Source organism: Eulemur rufifrons, chromosome 8, assembly GCF_041146395.1.
Source record: "Eulemur rufifrons isolate Redbay chromosome 8, OSU_ERuf_1, whole genome shotgun sequence".
NCBI classification, from domain to species: Eukaryota; Metazoa; Chordata; class Mammalia; order Primates; family Lemuridae; genus Eulemur; species Eulemur rufifrons.
The window spans coordinates 116,059,689-116,076,290 of record NC_090990.1 but is presented as its reverse complement, the minus strand read 5'-3'; the positions used below and the strand labels follow the sequence as shown (position 1 = coordinate 116,076,290).

Here is a 16,602-nt window from a genome sequence, read left to right as displayed (position 1 = left end):
TCGGAACTTCGGCGAGGACCCCCGCGCCCGCCCCGCCGGATCTCCGGCCCGCGCGCGGCCGCGACTATTGGACCGAGGCGGCGCCGCACCGAGCGCGTCCTCCGCCGCGAGCAGGAGGGCGGCGAGCGCTGGCGGCCGTTGTGTCCGTGGCACTCCCAGTGCGCGGCAAAGGCTGGACGACGGTCCCGGCCGATGGAAGGCGGCAGGAGAAACAGCCGCGCTTAGCGCGAGCCGACTAGCGGCTGGTGTCCCAATCAGCCGCCACCCCGATGCCAAACAATCCCCAGGGACCTTAAGGGACTCTAGGTTGGGTAGAGTTGGTCCAGTGACGCCTGAACTCAGAAAAACGTTCTCTCAGCTCCCAGCCCTCCGACTTTCTTCCCCCCGGAATGCTGTGGATGAAACTATGGTCTCTTAGAAAAGTTACTGTATCCTGTCCTTACAGTTTGGAGATTCTCCTGGACACTATATATAAATGTATACTTTCTTTCCTGTATGTGATGGCAGAGTGTAAGGAGGGTGAGGGGAGCAGCGAAGCTGCCTCCTTTGGGGGAAAAAAGATTACCGTATTTTAAAAGGTTCAAAGGCTGGTGTTTACTGAATTAATAACCTGTTAATATACCATAAGTGATATATTGGAACTGGGTTTTCACTTAACATCTACTATATGCAAAGCACTGTGCTAACAGCCTTAGGATAGCACAAAGATAAATTATACCAACCTTGTTTTTGGAATCTTGAAGCTTCTGGTTTCATAGGGGAAGAAGTATGTAGCTCAAGGTAAGCTTCAAAAATGCAACAATAATGTCACCTTACAGCTTGAGAGGTTTCTGATTGTTGGGGAAACTACTTTTAACAGATTGTCTTCGTTAAAAGAATATACTTTTCGGCCGGGCGTGGTGGCTCACGCCTGTAATCCTAGCACGATGGGAGGCCGAGGTGGGCGGATCGTTTGAGCTCAGGAGTTCGAGACCAGCCTGAGCAAGAGCGAGACCCCATCTCTACTAAAAAAAAAATAGAAAGAAATTATATGGACAGCTAAAAATATATATAGAAAAAATTAGCCGGGCATGGTGGTGCATGCCTGTAGTCCCAGCTACTCGGGAGGCTGAGACAGGAGGATTGCTTGAGCCCAGGAGTTTGAGGTTGCTGTGAGCTAGGCTGACGCCACGGCACTCACTCTAGCCTGGGCAACAGAGTGAGACTCTGTCTCAAAAAAAAAAAAAAAAAAAGAATATACTTTTCACTACAGGATATAATTCAAATAGAACCTTTGAAAGCAAATAATGAATTTACGGCCGGGCGCGGTGGCTCACGCCTGTAATCCTAGCACTCTGGGAGGCCGAGGTGGGAGGATGGCTCGAGGTCAGGAGTTTGAGACCAGCCTGAGCAAGAGCGAGACCCCTGTCTCTACTAAAAATAGAAAGAAATTAGCTGGACAACTAAAATATATATATAGAAAAAATTAGCCAGGCATGGTAGCACATGCCTGTAGTCCCAGCTACTCGGGAGGCTGAGGCCTAAGTAGGATTGCTTAAGCCCAGGAGTTTGAGGTTGCTGTGAGCTAGGCTAATGCCACCACACTCCAGCCAGGGCAAAAGAGCGAGACTCTGTCTCAAAATAATAATAATAATAATGAATTTACTTCTGGGTGTATACTCAAAAATGAATTGAAAGCAAGGTGGGGGGAGGTGGGGGCAAAAAAAATAAAATAAAAAAAATAAAGAAAGCAGGGACTTGAACAGATATTTATACACTAAAGTTCATGGCAATATTATTCACAGTAGCCAAAAGGTAGAAACAACCCAAATGGCCATCAGTGGATGAATGATAAACGAAACATGGTGTGGACATACAATGGAATATTCAGCCTTTAAAAATAGTGAAATTCTGACATTTGCTACAACACGGATGAACTTTGATTTCATTACCCTGTGTGATGTCAATCACAAAAGGACAAATATTGTATGAGTCCACTTATATGGGGTACCTAGAGTAGTCAAATTAATAGGGACAAAAACTAGAGTGATAATTGCTAGGGGCTGGAAGGAGGAGGGAATTGAGAGTTAATGTTTCATGGTGGTACAGAGTCTCAGTTTGGGATGATGTAAAAGTTCTGCAGATGGACGGTGGTGATGGTTGCACAACAATATGAATGTTCTCTTAATGCCACTGAACTTAAAAATAGTTTACAATGGTAAGTTTTATGTATATTTACAATTTTTAAAAATTTAAAGGAAATTTTAAGAGTTAATAAATGATATATACAGGATTCCTGGATCTAGGGGTTTTGCCTCACCTGCTAGTTGACCCATTTATGACCTTCACCTCCTCGTGACGAGTTCCCTCTCCAAATTTGCCTTTTTCACCATTCTCCCTGTCTCCTACTCTCAGAGCCAGAAAAATCATCTTTGGCTGTACCCACTTCTGCCCTTCCCACATTTGGACAGTCCCCAAAGCTAGACCTCTTCAAGCTGTCAGCTGCATCTGTTCCTTCCCACAGCCAATACCTTAGCTTAGCCTTTGTTTTCTCATTTTGTCATCATAGCTCATCTTACCTTCCTCCACCAGATTCTAAGTCCCACCAAGATACAGATCATGTTATATCTTTTCAGAATGAGTTTAAAATCGAATAGACCTTAAGTCCTGATTTTACTGTTACTCCTTAACTTTTGGAAGTTTACTTATCCTGTCTGTTAAGTTTGTTAGTCCCTTCCCCCCACTGAAAAATGAGAATTAAATGAGATTACCTATTTGGCAAATTATGTATGAGGCACCTATCATGGATCAAGTACTGGTTGGAGTGAAAAAGACAGCTGAAGGTCCTGGTAATCAAAAGTTATCTTAGAAAAAAAAATGTTATCTTTGATGCCAACTTGAGCCTGATGCTTACAACAGGATGATTTGGGGGTCTTGGAAAAGGGTGATTGTATATTGCATGTTAAGAGGAATGTAAATGGTTTGGGCCAGAAGGAAAAGTGGAGCAGATTAAGATGCACAAAGTTTTTGACACACCTGTTGAGAGAGTGGGGTCTATTTCTTCTGCTTTTGAGTCTGTATGGGTTTTGTGATTTCACCAATGAATAGAATATCTCAGTGCCAGATTCTGGACCCAGAACTTAAGAAACTGGCAACTTCTACTTCCTCTCTCTTGAAACATCCACCCTTGGAACCCAGATGACATGCTGTGAAGAACAAGGGGCCCTGTAGAGAGGCCAACATGGAGAAAAACTGAATTCCTCCTTACCCCCTACTCAACCCCCAGCTGTCAGCCAGCACCAACTTGCTTTACCAGCCATGTGAGTGTACCATCTTGGAAGTGAATCCTCCAGACTTAGTGGAGCCACTTTAGCTAATTGCCTGAGGACTACTAAAGCAGCTTTGCCCATAGGCACAGAGAGCTGAAATGCCTAAGAATTTACATTCCCCTAGGTAGTGCTTTGCCAACGGCTGCTATGGATGTATAAAAGTCTAGCTCCCTGATTTCAGACTTCCAGCATCCAGAACTGTAAGAAAATAAATTTTTGTTGTTTAAGCTATCTAGTCTCTGGTATTTTATTATGGCAGCCCAAGCAGACTGATAACACTAAGTTACATATAAAACTAGATAATAGCCCATGGAGCAAAAAGAGCACAACTTTTGGAGTATCTTTTTTATCGAGCAAGAAACAAAAAAGTTATCCCACTTTATCAATATTCTACAAGTTAAGCTGTAACTTTTCATAGTTGTTAAGCTCTCTCACTTGTATATAGTAACTCAGAGAAAGTTACAATCCCCAAGGGAGTCAAATGTCTGTGAGACTGGCTTAATGCTCTGGCATGACATTAAAATGTCATGAAAAAATTTTCAAGGTTTAGATATTTTTTCTGCATAGTAGTGAAGTTATTGCTGGCTGTTGTGGTATAAGAATGGCCACTGGGCTGGACATGGTGGTGCACACCTGTAGTCCCAGCTACTTGGGAGGCTGAGGCAGGAGGATTGCTTGAGGCCAGGAGTTTGAGGCTACAGTCAGCTGAGATGAGACATTGCACACCAGCCTATGCAACAGAGTGAGACCGTGTCTCAAAAGAAAACAAAAGAAAAAAAGAAGAAAGAATGGCCACCGAACTGCCTGGCATCCTGACAGGGAAAGTGCAGGGACAGAAGTTGAACCACACTGTGAGCATGTCCCATGGGCCAGCCCTGAGCCTATGTAGGTAGTGTAGAAAAAATAAGATTCAAAATGTATAATTCCAAAAGAGCCTGGAAAATTCTTCCAGCTGTCAGACATGCAAAATGAAAACTTGATATTCATAGACTTTTATGCTTTTTCTTAAAGAAGTCTCCGAAATTGTATAAGCTTCAGGCCCCACAAAACCTGGATGTGCCCTCCCAGGATCAGGATCTAGAGGAAAACTGTTCCTACAACAGCACAACTAATCTATCATCACTATATCAGTCAGGGTTCTCCAGAGAAACACAACCAACAGGACGTGTAGGCCGGGTGCGGTGGCTCACACCTGAAATCCTAGCACTCTGGGAGGCCAAGGCGGGTGGATCGTTTGAGCTCAGGAGTTTGAGACCAGCCTGAGCAAGAGCAAGACCCCGTCTCTACTAAAAATAGAAAGAAAATATATGGACAACTAAAAATATATATAGAAAAATTAGCCGGGCATGGTGGCGCATGCCTGTAGTCCCAGCTACTTGGGAGGCTGAGGCAGGAGGATTGCTTGAGCCCAGGAGTTTGAGGTTGCTGTGAGCTAGGCTGACTCCATGGCACTCTAGCCTGGGTAACAGAGTGAGACTCTATCTCAAAAAAGAAAAAAAAAAAAAATTGAAGGCCAGGTGTGGTGACTCAGGCCTGTAATCCTAGCACTATGGGAGGCCGAGGTGGAGGATTGCTTGAGCTCAGGAGGTCAAGGCCAGCCTGAGCTAGAGCAAGACCCTAGCTCTACTAAAAATATTCCCAGCTATTCAGGGGGCAGAGGCAGGAGTATCATTTGAGTCCAGGAGTTTGAGGTTGCAGCAAGTTATGATGACACACTGCACTCTACCCAGGGTAACAGAGCAAGACTTAAAGATTTAAAGAATTCACCCTCCCCAAACTTTCATCCAAACCTCCTATAGAACCCACCCCTCTCCCCTTCCTAGGGGGGCGTATTAGGCACATGGCCTTTACCAGGCCCCTAGGGAGATACAGGAATGAAAAGCAAAAGAGGAACTTACTTTCCTTATCCCTTCTGATAAGAACAAATGCTTATCCTTTCAGGCTGTTCCCTAGGGAGATAAAGGAATGGAATGCAAGAGGGGAACTTACTTTCCTTAACCCTCCCGGTTGTTTGAAAATAATTTATTTACTCCTCCCAGAAAAATCCTCTTTATTTATTTATTTATTTATTTTTTTTTTTGAGACGGAGTCTCGCTCTGTTGCCCGGGCTAGAGTGCCGTGGCGTCAGCCTAGCTCACAGCAACCTCAAACTCCTGGGCTCAAGCAATCCTACTGCTTCAGCCTCCAGAGTAGCTGGGACTATAGGCATGTGCCACCATGCCCGGCTAATTTTTTCTATATATTTTTAGCTGTCCAGATCATTTCTTTCTATTTTTAGTAGAGACGGGGTCTCACTCTTGCTCAGGCTGGTCTAGAACTCCTGATCTCAAGCGATCCACCCACCTTGGCCTCCCAGAGTGCTAGGATTAAAATAATATTTGCACCACTCTTTTAAAGGTATTCACTGAAATTTAAATACTACAGTTAACTGATACCATTACCCATTTTAAAAGACATAAAAAACAGCTCCTTTTGAGGTGAGGAATTTTATATCATTCATTTTTCTCCTTGAACTAGTATTTCTGCTAGGTAGTGAGTGATTACAAGTCTCCTAGGGACAAAAGAGTGCCTCTCTCGCCTTGGTGCTGCCTGGAGCAATTGCCCCACCTAAGAAGATGGTCAAGGGCAGGGCCCAGGCCCCCACCGCAACCCCACCTTGGTGCTGCCCACCTTAATCCTGTCTGGAGGGAAGGCCCTACCAATCTGCCAATCAGAACTTAGCAGGCCAACTGCAAAACAATGCAGAGGACTCTTTAGCCCACAGGCCAAGTGACATAGGTAACAGTGTCTGGAAGGTGACTTAGAACAATTTAAGACTAATTATCATGTCATTAGGTTAAATCTATGTTGCAGTTCACCCTCACATGGGCTTTGAAAGAGGCTCATGGGAAATCTGCATAGGCAGTAAGACTCAGATCATAAAACTCTCAACTGTCCATCCAAGTGGTTCCATGATGACTTCTGAACCATGGGGAGATCCTTATCGAGGCACTATACAAGATCCTAGACCACAGCCAAGGTCTCTTGCTACAACAAGGGGTCCGGTCTTCATCTGTGGCATATGTATTTTGCTCTGTAAACCTGTATCTTGCTCTTGCTCTATAATCCTATCTTGCTCCCCCTCAATAATTTTCACCTCATGCTTGCCTTACTTTGCTGTGTCTGGTCATTCTTTGGCCAAGAGCACACCAAGAACTGAGAACACAGAATAAGATTGCCAAACCTGACATTTCCATTCCAATTCCCTCATAAAATTTTTTCCTAGTGACAAATATTTTTATGTTCAAACATCTTCTATTGGTCACATTATATTTCTCTGCAAACAAAACTACATATGCTAAAAATTTTTAATTTCCTATGACTATAAAGCTCTAAGTTCTTTTTTTTTTTTTTTTTTTTTTTTTGAGACAGAGTCTCGCTCTGTTGCCCGGGCTAGAGTGAGTGCCATGGCATCGGTCTAGCTCACAGCAACCTCAAACTCCTGGGCTTAAGCAATCCTACTTCCTCAGCCTCCCAAGTAGCTGGGACTACAGGCATGAGCCACCATGCCCGGCTAATTTTTTCTATATATATTTTTAGTTGGCCAGATAATTTCTTTCTATTTTTAGTAGAGACGGGGTCTCGCTCTTGCTCAGGCTGGTCTCGAACTCCTGAGCTCCAGTGATCCACCCGCCTCAGCCTCCCAGAGTGCTAGGATTACAGGTGTGAGCCACCGTAAAGCTCTAAGTTCTAAAACCTTTTCTTCTGTTTAACAGTTACTATAAGTATACAGCTGATATCAAAATTACATAAATATAAATACACACACAAAAGTAATATTTTATTGGAATTATATATTTTAATAAGATGTTACATCTTTTTTAGCAATTAGTTCACATGGTGGCTTATGAATATTACTGATTTGTAAAATGAGATAAGGTTTAGCAACAAACTATCCCTATTTTTCATTTTTTTATATGTATATATTCTGGTTTCTGTAAACAAAAATAAATTTTAAAAAAAGCAAAAAAATAAGAAAAATTAAAAAAAATGTAATGCTGAAAAACTTCATTTATGTAAATGAATAAATGGATCTGAAAGTTTTGTTATTGTTAGGTTTAAAGAATTCACCTTCCCAAAACTTCCACCCAAATCTCCTATAGAACCCACCCCTCTCACCTTCCTAGGGGTGTATTGTAGCCTTTGCCAGACCCCTAGGGAGATACAGGAATGAAATACAAAAAGGGAACTTACTTTCCCCATCCCTCCTGATAAGGACAATGCTTGTGCCTCCCGGTTCTTCCCTAGGGAGATAAAGGAACGGCATGCAAGAGAGGAACTTACTTTCCTTGTCCCTCAGGGCTGTTTGAAAAGTACTCCTCCCAGAAAAACTCTAAAACCCAAGGCTCTCCCCTTTTCTCTCATGCATGCCTTTTTTGGCCTCCACCCAGATGCTCAAAGTAAAAATTTTGATAAAAAAAAAATTTTTTTTTGCTACACATGAGGCCCTCTCGACTCCAGACCTGACAGTTATAGCAGTGTGACTTAATTCCTTGAATGACTGCCAAGGTATATGCCAAAATGACTTGGCAATCTTTTACCAAAAATTATGTTTAATGATTTCTCAGTGGACAATTTGATTAGCTCCTTCACATACATTGTTGAAAGCTGCACATTGGAAACCAACTGACCTGCCAAAGGAAATTTCACCTAGTCTTTAGAGTTGTTCACTTTCTGAACACCAATGCCAACACCATTATTTAGAGATGGCACTTTTTTTGGCACCTTAAGGTTTTTATACCTCAGGACAATGCACCATTATTAAGATATGGATAGGTGAGATGCATAACTTTCTTTTGCAAAGTGAGAGAAGAGGTCTATTGTGCAAGAGAAGGCAGGAACAGAGAACCAGTATTATACCATCTTTTAGATACAAATACAAACAGAAGTTTAGGATCTGGAAAGTAGAAAGTGAATTCCTTAAAACAGTGGTCCCCAAACTTTTTTGCACCAGGGATCAGTTTCATGGAAGACAATTTTTCTTCCAGGAAAGATTGTCTTCATCGGGAGGGAAGACGGACAGAGAGGGAGCTCAGGCAGTGTTGCAAGCGATGGGAGTGGCTGTAAATACAGATGAGGCTTGCTCCTCCTCCGATCACCTCCCGCTGTGCACCCCCCCACTCCGGTTTCATAAAAGACAATATTTCCGTGGCTGAATGTGGGGGTGGGAGCGAGGGGTGGGAGGGTTGTGGCAGAGCTTTGTGGTCCAGTTCCTGAGACGCCACGGACCTGAACCCGTGCTCGGCCCGCAGGTATATCCAGGTACCTCACAAAACTATATGTACTATACTACTTACAAACTATTTAAGGGATATTTTAAAAATGGTAATATTGATTATGCTGCATTTTCAGAGCACACTGACTTGAAAACTTTGTCTTTTCTCCACCTCATAGTTCCTGCCCATTTTTGGTTACTGCTTCCTTAGAACCTGGTTGTGAACCTGGATGAATTCACATGACTCCTTCTCTATCTCATTCTGTTCTTTCTGCTTCAGTGGTTTAGTGCCTACTGCTAACTCCTTCATTCTATGTTCCCCATTCAATTTCCTATGAGGATCTGGTAGCCATAGGTCATCTATTCATAGGGAGCCACATCACAGGTCATTGGCTTGCATGTAGATTAATGCCATATCCGTCCAACTGGCTGTGGACAAAAAGCCAGGGTCACTTAGGATACATCATGGCCATACAGGGGTTGCCCTGTCAACAGCACTATGCATGAGACAATTTTACTTAGAAGGGGCAATGGGTGTGCAAAGACCAAATAAAGAAGTGACTAGTCAGGACTCTCCAATCCTGACTTTGTCTTGCAGCAAAAGCAACTAACAAAAGGAGAAAAATGGTTTGGAATCCATTACCTAATCTCATTTGGGTGTAAAGATTATCCATGCAGACTTATACTCTATTTCTGATCAGACACACAAATAGTTTTAATTTAAAAAAAAAATTGTTTAAGAGACAGGGTTTCGTTATGTTACCAAGGCTGGTCTTGAACTCCTGGCCTCAAGCAATCCTGCCTCAGCCTCCCAAGTAGCTTGTACTACAGGCACACAAAGAAGTTTTGTAAAAGATTGTGACAGTTAACCCCTCCTGTGTGATTTCTCCAAAGTTTCAAGATATAACCTCTGAATATTGCTTACTTCTTGTGAGTATCTTAAAATGAATCTGTTATCCCATCCACTGAGCAGATCACTCCCATCTGTAATCCTGGCCATGGTACATGGTTGGCAGCCAAACAAAAATGTCCCTGGCAAAACACTGTATCAGAATTTAGATATTTTATAGGGATTAAATTGTTAGATTTAAAAGGAAATAAGGCTGCTATAATATTTTTAAGGTGATTTAAATAATTTTAATAATTTTCATGTAAAATTTTCCAAAATATATAATCTCTTTTAAAATGACCATAATTTAAATAATTCAGGTTCATTCTTACATTATCTTACATGGGATTCTGGTCTCTTAAATAAAACTGCTGCATCTTTGAAACACGTGTCCTTCAGGTATATTATTTTCTATCCTCCCTTGACATGGCATTAACTGATTTCCTGGACTATTCTCGCATTCACTGAAGGCTTTGGATTAATCTTACTTTCCAGACAAGTAGAACTAATAATTCATTCACTAAGTAAATATTCAGTGGATATTTACTTAGTACCCACTATATGTCCATCACTGCATGCTGGCGCTAGGAACGATGAGCTGAAAGGCAAAAGACCCTCCCTCTGATGGTCAAAGATGACAAATAAGCAGATATTCAGAGCTACTATTCAGCCAGTATGTATTTATACGACTATACTGGTTTTTAATATAACCCCTGAAAAAAATTTAAGTATTCTAACAGTGATAACCTGTTCCAAACACACCATCTGTTCTTTCATGCCTGAGAGCCTTTGCATGGTCCAGCCCTACCTAGAATATCCATTGCCCTTTAATGCCTAGTTAACCTCTAACCATTTTTTTTTTTTTTTTTTGCCCCATATAATCTGCAGGAATTCTAAAAATTCTTTTTTTTTTTGGAGACAGAGTCTTGCTCTGTTGCCCGGGCTAGAGTGCCATGGCATTGGCCTAGCTCACAGCAAACTCAAACTCCTGGGCTTAAGCAATCCTTCTGCCTCAGCCTCTTGAGTAGCTGGGACTAAGGCATGTGCCACCATGCCCGGCTAATTTTTTCTCTATATTTTTAGTTGTCCAGCTAATTTCTTTCTATTTTTAGTAGAGACGGGGTCTTGCTCTTGCTCACGCTGATCTCGAACTCCTGACCTCGAAAAATCCTACTGCCTTGGCCTCCCAGAGTTCTAGGATTATAGGCGTGAGCCACCTCGCCCGGCCTGATTCAGTGTTTTGAAATCACAACCAAGGACACGAATAGCTTTGTCTAATACCCTTGATTCTTCAGAACAAATCATCAATCATAACAGATTTTTAGTTCTTGGGTTTATTAGTCAATGGCTTCTTATGTTCCTCTGGATTTGTAGTTGTTCTGAGTAATCAAATGTTCAGTTTCTGTTATTTTAGTTTCACATGGCAATAATTTTAATCCTTTATTCATTTATTCAAGACTGACACATGATTACTGAGCACCTATACATACCAACATGCCGGCCTCTTTTAAATTGATGGAAATGCAAAGGACAGAAAGTAACAAAAGTACTTTTAAAAAGGAAGAATGAAGTTGGAATATTTACCTTACTGTAAGGTTTTAAGAATGGAGTGGCTGGTGCCAGAGAAAGAAAGACGAGCAGAGTTGAAAGGGATAAGTAAAGAGGCTTTATTGGGGCGCTCTCAGAAGTCTGGGTGGGCTTATATACGTTTTTTAGGGGTGGGAGATGGGAGTTTCTCTGGTGGGTAGGTTACAGTGGGAAGAGTGAGGAATTTCTTTGTTTCAGCTTTAGGGCAGGTATGGAGGAGTAGGAGGGGCTTCTTCGTTTTCCATTAGGGAGGGGAGGGGTGCCTGCCACCAGCCTTACACTTACTTGATTCTAAAACTTACTATAAGCTACAGTGGCTAAATAGTTTGGTATTGGTGAAAAGATACCCATAAAGATGAATGGAACAGAGTTCAGAAGTATACCACATGTACTTAGCAGGTTGATGGATTTTTGACAAAAGTGTTAAAGCAATTCAAAAGGGAAAGAAAGGTGTTTTCAACAAATGGTGTTGGATCAACTGAATATTTGTGTGGTAAAAAAAAAAAATGAACATCAACCCTAATTCACACCATAGGCAAAAAATTAACTCAAAATGGATCATGGACCTAATGATCCAAAACTAAATACTTTTAGAAATATAGGAGGATACTGTTGTATTCTCCTATGGGATTGGCATTGGTAGTTCTCAGAACACAAAAAAACAGGAATCATAAGCAAAAAAAAAAAAATTGATAAATTGGCCTTCATCAAAATAAAAAAACTGCTCTTCGGAAGACACCATTAAAAAAATTAAAAGGCAAACCACAGACTATGTAAGAATACTTGCAACACATATAGCAGACAAGGGATTTATACACAGATCATGTAAGGAGCTCTTCCAACTCAATCATAAGACAAAGTAATAAAATAGGCAAAAGATTTGAAATTATTTCACAATAGGAGATATATGAATACGAATAAGCACCTGAAAAGATGTTCAACATCATTAGTGGTAAGGGAAATGTAAATTAAAACATTGAGATAACAACTCACACATCCAGTAGAATAGCTAAAATTAAAAAAAAAATTATTGGCCGGGCGCGGTGGCTCACGCCTGTAATCCTAGCACTCTGGGAGGCCGAGGTGGGCAGATCGTTGGAGCTCAGGAGTTCGAGACCAGCCTGAGCAAGAGCGAGACCCCATCTCTACTAAAAATAGAAAGAAATTATATGGACAGCTAAAAATATATATAGAAAAAATTAGCCGGGCATGGTGGCGCATGCCTGTAGTCCCAGCTACTCAGGAGGCTGAGACAGGAGGATCGCTTGAGCCCGGGAGTTTGAGGTTGCTGTGAGCTAGGCTGACGCCACGGCACTCACTCTAGCCTGGGCAACAGAGTGAGACTCTGTCTCAAAAAAAAAAAAAAAAAAAAAAAAAAAAAATTATTATATGAGGCATTAGCAAGGTTATGGAGCAACTGGAATTGTCATATACTGCTAGTAGGAAACAGTTTGGCTAACACATAAAAAGTCAAACATACAGCTACCATATGACCCCGCCACTCCACTTCTAGATATTTAGCCAAAACAACAAAATGCCAACAAAGCCTAGTACACAAATGTTTACCTATTTGTAATAGCCCCAAATTCAAAACAATCCCAAATACCCTTCAATGATTGGGACCCACACAACAGAATACCACTCAGTAATTAAAAACAAAGCACAACCTGTTGATACATGCAATAAGGATGAATCTCACCATGGTAAGTCAAAGGCAGGCAAAAAAGAGAACAAAGGCAGTTTGTTTCTCCATCAGCCAGGAGGGACCTGTTGAGGTTGAGATACCTATCAAGGACAGTAAGTACCATGGCTTGAGTGCTTTGATCAAACCCCCGATGTGTAGTCTTCTGGCCAGGCATCTACGATTTCATACTGTTGGAGCATTCGTTGTATTCCTGGGGGTTGCAGCTCTAAGTTTGCTGTGGCTAAACCAAGAAAGAAGGCACACACAGATTTCTACAGAAATTATGATTTCATGAAAGATTTTAAGATGAGGAAAGCTGATAACTTTCAGAGTGCAAAGTAATTTTGTAATATATTATAATTCCTTTGGGCAGAATTACATAGAAGTTTGTTACTGACCTGTGTTCCTGAGCTATGAATATGTGGGCTACGGAATAGTTTCTCCTGGTAAATACACAATTAACTAATTTTTTTTTTTTTTTTTTTGAGACAGAGTCTCGCTCTGTTGCCCGGGCTAGAGTGAGTGCCATGGCATCAGCCTAGCTCACAGCAACCTCAAACTCCTGGGCTTAAGCGATCCTACTGCCTCAGCCTCCCGAGTAGCTGGGACTACAGGCATGCGCCACCATGCCCGGCTAATTTTTTGTACATATATATTTTAATTGTCCATATAATTTCAAAAATATGGAACGCTTCACGAATTTGCGTGTCATCCTTTCGCAGGGGCCATGCTAATCTTCTCTGTATCGTTCCAATTTTAGTATATGTGCTGCCGAAGCCAGCACACAATTAACAAATTTTAAAAAGAGAGAACCACATATGATTCCATTTATTTAAATTGTTTTTTCATTTTTATTTATTTATTTATTTATTTTGAGACAGATTCTCACTCTGTTGCCCAGGCTAGAGTGAGTGCCGTGGCGTCAGCCTAGCTCACAGCAACCTCAAACTCCTGGGCTCAAGCGATCCTCCTGTCTCAGCCTCCCAAGTAGCTGGGACTACAGGCATGCACCACCATGCCCGGCTAATTTTTTCTATATATATTTTGAGCTGTCCATATAATTTCTTTCTATTTTTAGTAGAGATGGGGTCTCGCTCTTGCTCAGGCTGGTCTCGAACTCCTGAGCTCAAACGATCCGCCCACCTCGGCCTCCCAGAGTGCTAGGATTACAGGCGTGAGCCACCGCGCCCGGCCATTTTTATTTTTTTATTTTACTTTTTTTGAGACAGAGTCTTGCTTTGTTGCCTGGGCTAGAGTGAGTGCCGTGCCGTCAGCCTAGCTCACAGCAACCTCAAACTCCTGGGCTCAAGCCATCCTTCTGCCTCAGCCTCCCGAGTAGCTTGGACTACAGGCACACGCCACGAGGCCCGGCTAATTTTTTGTTTCTATTTTTAGTCGACTGGCTACTTTTTTCTATTTTTAGTAGAGAGGGTCTCGCTCTTGCTCAGGCTGGTCTCCAACTCCTGACCTTGAGCAATCCTCCCGCCTTGGCCTCCTACAGTGCTAGGATTACAGGCCTCAGCCACCATGCCCAGTCCATTTATTTAAATTCAAGAAAATGCAAACTAATCTATATTCACAGAAAGTGGTTGCCTGGGGATGAAGTCGGAAGAAGAGATGGATTACAAAAGGGGACAAAGAAAACTTTGGGGGATAGTGGATGATTCTTATTTTGATTGTGGTGATGGTTTAATAGCATACATATATGTCAAAACTAATCAAACCAAACTTTAGAGCTTTATCTATGTGCAGTGTGTAGTGTTCCTCAGTTACACCTGAATAGTTTTTTTTTTAATGGGGATAATAGTATAATAATAACTTCAGGCTATTGTAGGGATTCACTGAATATGTACTTTATTGTAATATCTGGATCCCTGAATTTGATGCCACTGAGACTTAGTTACCAAACTGCAACCTCTGCTGAGCTTGTCGTCCAGAATCTATGAGTAAAGATAGTCTAAGACTACACAGAAATGTATCTGAGGAATTTTAAAAAGTTCTTTTTTTTTTTTTTTTTTGAGACAGAGTCTCACTCTGTTGCCCAGGCTAGAGTGAGTGCCGTGGCGTCAGCCTAGCTCACAGCAACCTCAAGCTCCTGAGCTCAAGCGATCCTCCTGTCTCAGCCTCCCGAGTAGCTGGGACTACAGGCATGCGCCACCATGCCCGGCTAATTTTTTCTATATATATTTTTAGCTGTCCATATAATTTCTTTCTATTTTTAGTAGAGGTGGGGTCTCGCTCTTGCTCAGGCTGGTCTCGAACTCCTGAGCTCAAACGATCCGCCCACCTCGGCCTCCCAGAGTGCTAGGATTACAGGCGTGAGCCACCGCGCCCGGCCAAAAGTTCTTAATATTTCACAATTACAGTGTCACTGTGTAAAGTTAACAAACCATTATCATCAAGGCAAAAAGTATACACACAGGAAGTAAGGACTGGGTTCAAAAAATTGCATTTTTTTTTCCCCCACCACCAAAAAATGTTTTCAATGGATAATTTGTTTGAGAGAAGTTAGAATCATCAGTTTTTCTTCAGAATTTTTTTTTTTTTTTTTGAGACAGAGTCTCACTTTATTGCCCAGGCTAGAGTGAGTGCCATGGCGTCAGCCTAGCTCACAGCAACCTCAAACTCCTGAGCTCAAGGGATCCTCCTGTCTCAGCCTCTCGAGTAGCTGGGACTACAGGCATGCACCACCATGCCCGGCTAATTTTTTCTGTATATATTTTTAGCTGTCCATATAATTTCTTTCTATTTTTAGTAGAGATGGGGGTCTCACTCATGCTCAGGCTGGTCTTGAACTCCTGAGCTCAAACGATCCGCCCACCTCGGCCTCCCAGAGTGCTAGGATTACAGGCGTGAGCCACCACACCCGGCCCAGAATTAAGTTAGTATAAACTACTATATAGAAAAACAAAATCTAGGCTGGGTGTAGTGGCTCACGCCTGTAATCCTAGCACTCTGGGAGGCCGAGGCGGGAGGATTGCTCAGGGTCAGGAGTTCAAGACCAGCCTGAGCAAGAATGAGGCCCTGTCTCTACTAAAAATAGAAAGAAATTAGCTATTTTTAGCTCTACTAAAAATAGAAAGAAATTTAAGTTTCTATACAACTTAAAATTGTATAGAAAAAATTAGCTGGGCATGGTGGCGCATGCCTGTAATCCCAGCTACTTGGGAGGCTCAGGCAGAAGGATTGCTTGAGCCCAGGAGTTTGAGATTGCTATGAGCTAGGCTGATGCCACAGCACTCTGGCCCAGGCAACAGAGCGAGACTCTGTCTCAAAAAAAAAAAAAAAAGAAAAAGAAAGAAAGAAAGAAAGAAAAGAAAAACAAAAACAAAAACAAAATCTACTAGGAAGTAAAAACCATTTCTCTCAGTTTCAGTTCTCCTCCAATGTAAAACAAAGGAACTAGACGGGATGATCACTCATGTAGTGTACCGCTCTAAAGATTTATGGATCAATTTCTTCATTTATCTTTTATCTTTCCTTGCATCGTCATACCACTGTCTCCTGATTTTCCTGCTATTTTTCTGTTTTTCTGCTTGTCTTCTCTCTCTCTCTCTCTCTCCTGGTTCATCTTCATCTAAGTATGGATATTCCCCAAGGTTTCTGTCTTATCCTTCCCCTCCTGAGTATGTGCCACTGAAATTAAGATCACCACCTTCAAACTTCCTAACCCAAAAGTTTCTAGGAAAGAGTTAATGATAAAAAGTGCCACAAAGAGAAATCAAATAGGATGAAGAATGAAAAAGGTCATTGGATTTTGGCAATTAGTATGTCACTAAGTGAACCATCCAAGGTTTTTGGGCAGGGTAGTGATGCTCTTTTGGAATGACTCTGGCAATCTCTGTAAAGAATGGATTGAAGCCAGAAAATATTAGCAACA

General features: G+C 41.9%; 1 non-coding gene across 1 annotated transcript; it reads right to left on the bottom strand.

The window, feature by feature from the left end:
• Positions 1-13,399: 13,399 nt before the first annotated feature.
• LOC138391004 (U6 spliceosomal RNA) lies at positions 13,400-13,506 on the bottom strand. Its single transcript, XR_011234649.1, has one exon. It is a non-coding gene; the product is annotated as a U6 spliceosomal RNA (small nuclear RNA).
• Positions 13,507-16,602: the final 3,096 nt, after the last annotated feature.